This window comes from Rana temporaria, chromosome 3, assembly GCF_905171775.1.
Source record: "Rana temporaria chromosome 3, aRanTem1.1, whole genome shotgun sequence".
Lineage (NCBI taxonomy): Eukaryota > Metazoa > Chordata > Amphibia > Anura > Ranidae > Rana > Rana temporaria.
The window spans coordinates 443,016,162-443,025,951 of NC_053491.1; positions in this window are offsets into that span (position 1 = coordinate 443,016,162).

The following is a 9,790-nucleotide window of genomic DNA, read 5'->3' on the forward strand; positions in this document are numbered from 1 at the left end:
GGCGCCAGACACTTCTTGAATGCAGAGATTTATCTTCTCTTGAACAGAACTGTGGGAGAGAGGGTTAGGGCCAGGACACCCTTAAAGGGTTTGTAAAGGATTTTTTTTTTATCTTAATAGCTTCCTTTACCTTAATGCAGTGCTGTTTTCATGTCCTCATTGTTCGTTTTTGCTCTCAAGTTGCTGTAATTCTTCTCTGATCTCCACACTTCCTGGTTGTCTGTTTCCTGATAACCACAGTACTGGGACATTTCTCTCTGTGGTCACTAATCAAGGAGGTGTGATTACTGTGGGCTGGATTCAGATAGAATGCTCTATCTTTGTGCCGGCGTAACGTATATCAGATACGTTACGCCGCCGTAAATTTGGGCGCAAGTTCCGTATTCAGATAGAACTTGCGCCCTAAGTTACGGCGGCGTAACGTATGTGGGCCGGCGTAAGCCGGCCTAATTCAAATGGGGATGTTGTGGGCGTGTTTTATTTAAATTTCACTTGACCCCACATATTTTAAGTTTTTTGTGAATGGCACATGCTCTGTTTCGTGAAAGAATCCCAGTGCGCATGCTCTAAAGTACGCCGCAAAGCCTCATTGGTTTTGACGTGAACGTAACTTACGCAAAGCCCTATACGCAAATGACTTACACAAACAACGTAAAATTTTCGAAACTCGGCGCGGGAACGACGTCCATACTTAACATTAGCTATGCCTCATATAGCAGGGGTAACTTTACGCCGGAAAAAGCCTAACGTAAACGACGTAAAAAAAATGTAACCCTGTAAACCCTGCGTGCGGCTTACCTCGGGGAGCGATCCGTCTTGAGGGGGCGGCTGTTCGTTTCTGTCCGCCCCCTCGTGATCGCTCTCGGCCAATCCCGTTGTGTCCCTTTTATTTTCAAACAGCCGAGAGGAGAGAAGACATCACAGTAAGGCCGCGTACAGACGACCAAACATGTACGATGAAACCGGTCCGCCGGACCGTTTTCACCGTACATGTCTGCCCGGGGATTTCTGTATGGTGGCTGTACTCACCATCATACAGAAATCCGCGCGTAAACAATACGCGGGGCGTGTCCGATGACGCGGCGACGTGGGCGGCCCTGCCAGTTCAATGCTTCCACGCATGCGTCGAAGTCATTCGACACATGCGAGGGATGGCGGGCGCTCGGACATGTACGGTAGGTCTGTACAGACGACCGAACATGTCCGAGCGGGCAGGATTCCAGCGGGCTGTTTTAAAACAAGTCCAGAAATATTTGCCCGCTGGAAAAAGACCCGGCGGGCAAATGTATGCTGGAATCCTGTCCGCTCGGGCCTACACACGACCGAACATGTCTGCTGAAACTGGTCCGCGGACCAGTTTCAGCAGACATGTTCGGTCGTGTGTACGGCCCAGAAGTCGCACCAACACTACACTGACACCAGGACACAAAGGCACATAAACCCCTTCATATCACCCCCCCCCCCACCCCCTGTCACAGTGTCACTGAATGCAGTGATCATATATGTACTGATCACTGCATTTAGTATCAGTGTGACAGTTAGTGTGACAGCCAGTTAGTGTTAGGTTCAGGGTAGCCCCGTACTCCCCCTAATAAAGTTTTAACCCCTTGGTCACCGCCCTAGTTAACCCTTTCACCCCCTATTGCCAGTGTCACTTAGGCCGGGTACTCACGAACAAACATGTACGGTGAAAGCGGTCCGTCGGACCGTTTTCACCGTACATGTCTGCCAGAGGGCTTCTGTACGATGGTTGTACACACCATCGTACAGAAGTCCGCGCGTAAACAATACGCGGGGCGTGTCCGCGTCGTCGCCGCGACGATGACGTGGCGATGACGCGGAGACGTGGGCGGGCCTGCCATTTAAAGGCTTCCACGAATGCGTCGAAGTCATTCGACGCATGCGAGGGACGGCGGGCGCCTGGACATGTACGGTAGGTCTGTACTGACGACCGTACATGTCCGAGCGGGCAGGATTCCAGCGGACGGTTTTAAAACACGTCCAGGAATATTTGTCCGCTGGGAAAAGGCCCGGCGGGCAAATGTTTGCTGGAATTCGGCCCGCTCGCGCCCACACACGACCAAACATGTCTGCTGAAACTGGCCCGCGGACCAGTTTCAGCATACATGTTTGGTCGTGTGTACGGGGCCTAAGCGATCATTTTTCTGATCGCTGTATTACTGTCACTTTTGCCGCTAGGTAGCTAATCTTTTTTTTATTGCGATTTTTTTTTTTTTACTAAAGATATGTGGCTGAATACATTTTGGCCTAAATGTTTGACTAAAATTTAGTTTATTCAATTTTCCTTATAACAAAAAGTAAAAAATATTGATTTTTTTTCAAAAAAGTCGCTCTATTTTTGTTTATAGCGCAAAAAATAAAAATCGCAGAGGCAATCAAATACCATCAAAAGAAAGCTCTATTTGTGGGAAGAAAAGGACGCAAATTTTGTTTGGGAGCCACGTCGCACGACCGCGCAATTGTCTGTTAAAGCGACGCAGTGCCGAATTGTAAAAACGCCTCTGGGCATTTAGCAGCATATTGGTCCGGGGCTTAAGTGGTTAAGCGGCACCCCACTGGCCTGCTCGGCCCCTGGCTTGGCACGCAAAGCTGCCCTGCAAGCATCACCTCTGCTGGCTGGGTCCCTGGCTTGACACCTGCTGAAGTTTCCCAATTCTTCATCATCCCCGGTTGGTGAGAATAATGCTCCGGTACTTGCTTCAGCCACTCACTGTGGTCCCTGGTAATAAGGTGGTTGGTGCCTTAGTGGCAGCAGCTTCCCCTCTACCTCCGACCATGACAGGTTCTCTGGCTGGAAGAACCGGCACTTCTGGTTGGACTGCAAGCCGCAATCCAAACCCTACGCTGCTCTCTTGTTTCTGGATAGGCCCTCAGACAGCTTAGCAGCCAGATATGCCCGGGATAGGCCCAAACTCCGAACTAGCAGCCAGAGCTGCAAAACACACTTCCACCCAGACAGCCGTCCATGTGGCACAGAACCCCGATCCCCTGACTCCACCCAAATATTTAGGTCCCCCCAGCAGGCCAAGGGATTTAAGAAAACCCCTGCCCATTGGCTGAGATACCCCATATACTCCTAATCTGTCCTTGCTTTGCCCTTGTTTTACCTAATGTCACCAGGTACCCGGCGACCTAGCGGCAGAAGAGAGAAGTGCAGCAATTCCAGACTTAGGATGAACTCAATTGATCCCTAACAATTGGCCAAGGCAAATACACCTTGCCATAGGTGTGCGCAGCCTATTGCATTAGGGTGTGCACCCCAAAGCTCAAACACACACTACCGATCACTCACCATGTTCATTCAGAAAGTTAAGGGGCTGATAAATGCATATTTACCAGCCCCTTCCCTCGCTCACCCTAAAACACCCCCGGCAGGAGAGGAGGGAAGCCGGTAGTGCTGCAGGGGGAGCCAGGGCAGTAGGGGGAATCTGGGCTGCACAGGGTGATTAGGGTGTGCCTGGGCACACCCACCACACACTGTGCACACGCCTATGCACCTTGCAGGTAACTTTGGGAGCAACCCTGCCTAGACAAAAGGGTGCTACAAATATATATAATAAACACCCCTCCAAATGATTGGGTTCAGGCGTTTCCAGTGACGGATACTGTTAATACTACATCATATCATCAAGTGCAAAAAAAATCCACCAATAATAAAAATGTGTAAATAAAAATACAAAGAAAGTTACCTCTTGTGCAACAATGTGTCAAACTGCACCCAAAACACCAGATAATAGAGGTATTACTGTGGATATCACACCAGGATGGGTCTTTGCCACCAAACAGGCACAATAGAAGGCTTACTGAAGGACACCTCAAGGAATGTGATGATGTAAATATGCGTAGCTCCACCCAGTGCGTTTAGTCACAGATGACGTCTTTCGAGACGGAGCTACGTGCCGTGATGTCATTACATTTCTGGAAGTGTCCCTGGGGGAGCACTTGGTCTCTTTTCTTTCTCTGAGATGTAGGTATATTTGGGGTAACTAGTGGAGATGGAGGCTTAAAGCTATACTCCTATTGGATGCCAGTTTTGGTGGATAAGAGCGGTAAGCCTGGCAGATCATTGGCTATTATTGTTTAAAGTGAAATAAAATATCTCTATAATATGAGAGTCATATTCCTCCAGTAAGCCTTCTGTTGTGCCTGTCTGATGACAGAGAACCATCCTGGTGTGATATTCGCAGTAATACCTCTTTCAACTGGTGTTTTGGCTGCTATCTGACACATTATTGCACAAGAGCAGACTTTTTTCGGACTTTGATTTATAAGTTTTTTTATTATCAGTGGATTTTGTTTGCACTTGATTATATGGTGTAAGTTTACATGTACATGTTTACCTGCACAGTAGCACATTTAAAATGCTTGGTTCCATGTTTTATATCTCATAGAGTGCTAGCTGCCACCTATTGATTACATCATTTATTCCACTAGCGTAGTTTCACATTTGTTTTTTATTTGGTATACCACATCACACAAAGATGTTTTAGACCAGAGTTCTCCAAACTATGACCTCTGGGCCCCATCTGGCTCACTACATGATTTTGCATAGAGGACAGCTAGGGTCACGGGTAAATCCTCTGACTAAGGCCGCACTGACACCACATTCCAGAAATGCAGGCCGTTTCCGCCAGCATTTTTGGAAACACGTGACAAATGCTCTAAAACGTGCAACGTGTCTGTGGCACCATTATTTCCTAATGACACCCCAAATGCAAGTAGCAGTCCCAGGTTGTTTGCGCATTGGCCACGTGACAAAGCGAGCAAAAATGCGCAATACGCTTACGGTGTGTGACAGAACATGCGAAAAACTTACAAAAATTTGGAATACAAAACGTGCTTGGCTCAGTTCCTATAAAAAGGTACTTGAGCTACTTTGGCATGTTTTTCGCACGTAGGGCAGCGCATTCAGGTGAATAGGCTGCCCTATGCTGTCATGCCGAAAAAAGCGTAAAAAAAAGGCAACAAAAAAAACGTGACATATCATGACGCTCAGATGAGAATGCAGAATGCAGCATTAGTGCACAGACCGAGTATTCAGGTCAGCTGTATCTGCTTTTGATGGGGACACTGATCTAAGGGGGTTGCACTGATGGGGACACTGATGTAGGGAGGAACTCCGATGGGGACAATGATGTAAGAAGGAACACTTATGGGGACCCCGATGTAAGGGGGAACTCTGATAGGGACCCTGAAGGGAGAAGGACATTGATGGAGATTCAGATATACAGGGTAACTTTCAGGCCTTGTACTCACGGCAGGACATGTCCGATGAAAATGGTCTGCAGACCGTTTCCATCGGACATGTCTGGCTGGGGACTGCCCGGGGACTTCTGTTCGATGGCTATACACACCATCGAACAGAAGTCCGCACGTAAACAATACGCGGGGCGTGTCCGCGACAATGACGCGGCGACGTGGGCGGGCCGCCTTTAAAATGCTTCCACGCATGCGTCGAAGTCATTCGGCGCATGCGAGGGATGGCGGGCGGCAGGACATGTACGGTAGGTCTGTACAGACGACCGTACATGTCCGGGCGGACAGGTTTCCAGCGGACTGTTTTAAAGCAATGCCAGGAAACAGTTGTCCGCTGGAAACCTGTCCGATCCGCCCGAAAATGGTCCGCTCGGGCCAACACACGGCCAAACATGTCTGCTGAAACTGGTCTGCGGACCAGTTTCAGCAGACATGTTTGGTCGTGAGTACGGGGCCTCATAGGGACACTGATGGGGATCCTGATGTATGGGGGAACTCTGATAGGGACCCTGATTTAAGGGGGGGGGAGGGATTGTAGGGGACCATGATGTATGGTGGAACTCTTATAGGGATCTTAAAGGGAGGACATTGATGGGGATTCTGATATACGGGGTAAATCTCATAGGGACAATGATGGGTATCCTGATGTATGGGTAACTCTGATAGGGACCCTGATGTAAGGTGGGGGGGGGGTGTAGTGGACCATGATGTATGGGGGAACTCTGATAGGGACCCTGAAGGGAGAAGGACATTGATGGGGATTCTGATATACGGGGTAGCTCTAAAAGGCACACTGATGGGGATCCTGATTTATGGGGGAACTCTGATAGGGACCCTGATGTAAAAGGGTTAGGGGACAATTATATATGAGGGAAATCGGATAGGGACCCTGAAGGAAGAAGGACAAACTCTGATAGGGACACTGACGTGGATCCTGATGTATGAGGGAACTCTGATAGAGACCCTGATATAAGGGGGGGGGGGGGTGTAGGGGACCATGACGTATGGGGGAACTCTGATTAGGGACCCTGAAGGGAGAAGGACATTTTTGGAGATTCTGATATACAGGGTAACTCTGATAGGGACCCTGATGTAAGGGGGACACTCAGGAAAATCCTGATGTATGGGGTAATTCTGATAGGGACCCTGATGTACGGGAAACACTCAGGGAGATCCTGATGTATGGGGGAACTCTGATAGGGACCCTGATGTACTGGGGAACACTCAGGGAGATCCTGATGTATAGGGGAACTCTGATAGGGACCCTGATGTATGGGGGGACACTCAGGGAGATCCTGATGTATAGGGGAACTCTGATAGGGACCCTGATGTACTGGGGAACACTCAGGGAGATCCTGATGTATAGGGGAACTCTGATAGGGACCCTGATGTATGGGGGGACACTCAGGGAGATCCTGATGTATAGGGGAACTCTGATAGGGACCCTGATGTACGGGGGAACACTCAGGGAGATCCTGATGTATGGGGGAACTCTGATAGGGACCCTGATGTACGGGGGAACACTCAGGGAGATCCTGATGTATGGGGTAATTCTGATAGGGACCCTGATGTACGGGGGAACGCTCAGGGAGATCCTGATGTATGGGGGAACTCTGATAGGCACCCTGACGTAAGGGGAGCCCTGAAAAAAATGCAGGGGAGGCTCTGATGTGATGGTAAGGCTTCTGGTGTGAGGTGGAAATTCCGATATGATGGGGGGCTTCTAATATAAAGTAAAGCTCATTCATTTATTTAATTATTTTTTATGCATTTTTTTAAAACTGATTTTTTTTTCATATTGGACCCTATCGGACTCTTCTCTCTTAAATGCCTCCCCCTGCCAGTCAGCTGACATGTACATTGAGCCACACATACACAGCGTACATTTACGACACTCAAGCTGTGCCATGGTGATGTGACTTTCCCTGTGCATATGCATAAGTTACATCATTACAGCCCAGCCATTCAAGCGGTCGAAGAGACAGAACCTGGACAGAAGAGCGGGTGAAGATGGAAGTGCCCAGGACCCACAGGACGCATAGGATCACTGACAGTGCAGCGCTGGAGGGCACATTATGACTAATCTGTCACAATGTACTCAGTGGCGTCACTAGGGTTGGTGTCACCTGGTGCGGTAAAATATGGTGTCACCCCCCCCCCCCCCCAATAACATTTTTCAAATATTTTTTACCCTACTGTTTGCTCTCTGTTCTCCTTTCTTCCCCCTTTCTCTCTCTCCCTATCCATCTTTCTTGTTCGTTCTATCCCTTCTTCTTTCTCTCCATTTTTCTTTGTCCCCTCCCCCCACCTCTCTTTCTCCAGAACCGGAATTCACATCTCAGGAGCCTATAGGCCAGGGGCGTACCTAGAGCATTTGGCACTCGGGGCGGATACAATATCTGGCACCCCCCCCCCATGTTAAAATGTAAAAACACCCCACTGTGCCCCCTGCATACCTCTGCATCCTTCAATATCTTTTTGTTACTACTGTGTACCCCTCTCCACAACTGCACCTCTGGCCCCCTTTACATTGCACAGCACTCTGCATCACTGGACCCCTTTACGTTACACAGCCCCCTGCATCACTGGACCCCTTTACATTACACAGCCCCCTGCACCTCTGGACCACTTTACATTACACAGCACCCTGCATCACTGGACCCCTTTACATTAAACAGCCCCCTTCACCTCTGGACCCTTTTACATTACACAGCCCCCTGCACCTCTGGACCTCTTTACATTACACAGCCCCCTGCATCACTGGACCCCTTTAAAATTACACAGTACCCTGCATCACTGGACCCCTTTAAAATTACACAGCACCCTGCATCACTGGACCCCTTTACATCTCACAGCCCCCTTCACCTCTGGACCCTTTTACATTACACAGCACCCTGCACCTCTGGGCCCCTTTACATTACACAGCACCCTGCACCTCTTTACATTACACAGCCCCTGCACCACTGGACCCCTTTACATCACATAGCCCCCTGCACCTCTGGACCCCTTTACATTACACAGCACCCTGCACCTCTGGACCCCTTTACATTACACAGCACCCTGCATCACTGGACCCCTTTACATTACACAGCACCCTGCATCACTGGACCCCTTTACATCTCATAGCACCCTGCATCTTTTTTTTTTTTTTTTAATCGGGATGGTGTCACCCCTCTAGTGGGTGTCACCCGGGGCGGCCCGCACCCCCCGCACCCCCCTAGCAATGCCTCTGAATGTACTAATATGTGGTGCATACTAGCACATTATTGTATAACCCACCTGGGGGCCCAAGTAATAATAAAAAATAAAAAAAAAACTAATTCCGTTTTAACAACCAGTCTCCTCCTCATACAAAAAAATATCGGAAGCATGAAAACTCATTAAAAGACTTGGGGCCAGATCCACGTACCTGCGCCTATCTTTAGGCAGGCGTAGCGTATCTCAGAAACGCTACGCCGCCGTAACTTAGAAAGGCGAGTACTGTATTCACAAAGAAGTTACGCCTTTAGTTACGGCGGCGTAGCGTATATCGGGCGGCGTAAGCCCGCCTAATACAAAAGAGGCTGGTTGGGTGCGTGTTCTATGCAAACTAATCGTGACCCCACGTATTTGACGTTTTTTTACGAACGGCGCATGCGCCGTCTGTGAAAGAATCCCAGTGCGCATGCTCCAAATTACGCCGCAAATCGTCAATGCTTTAGACGTGAACGTAACTTACGCACAGCCCTATTCGCGAAGGACTTACGCAAACGACGTACAACGTAAAAAATTTGACGGTGACCCGACGTCCATACTTAATATTGCGTACACCTCATATAGCAGGGGTAACTTTACGCCGGAAAAAGCCTTACGTAAATGACGTAAAAAAATGCGCCGGGCGGACGTACGTTTGTGAATCGACGTATCTACCTAATTTGCATATTCCTCGCGTAAATCTACGGAAGCGCCACCTATCGGCCAGCGTAAATATGCAACTAAGATACGACGGCGTAAGAGGCTTACGCCAGTCGGATCTTAGCAAAATTCTGGCGTATCTTGTTTTCTGAATACAGAAAAAAGATACGCCGGAGCATCCTAGAAGTTACGCGGCGTATCAATAGATACGCCAGCGTAACTTCTTTGTGGATCTGGCCCATAAAAAAGAATAAGATGCAAAAAAAGCAAAAATGTGCTTCAAGAACGCACTTAAAAAAAATGCATGATTATGCAGCAACACTCGTGTATTCCTGGGCTTCTAGTTTGCCTTTATCTTCAATGTAGTCTGAAGTAAGGTCCAGTATCGCTCTGAAGGATGGGCTGAAGAAAATGACAAATCTTGAGTATTTGCCGGGTGTGGCAAAGCATTCCAACACTAAATGCCCCTTGGGATTTAAAAAAGGCACCCTCCCCCCCACCTCCAAAAAAAACAGGCCTCCTGAATGCCTGACAGCAGCTGTGCTACCAATGCAAATCTGATTTCAGAGGGCGAGAGAGCCCTGAAGGTTTGAGGTTTATTACCATATCCATGGCACAA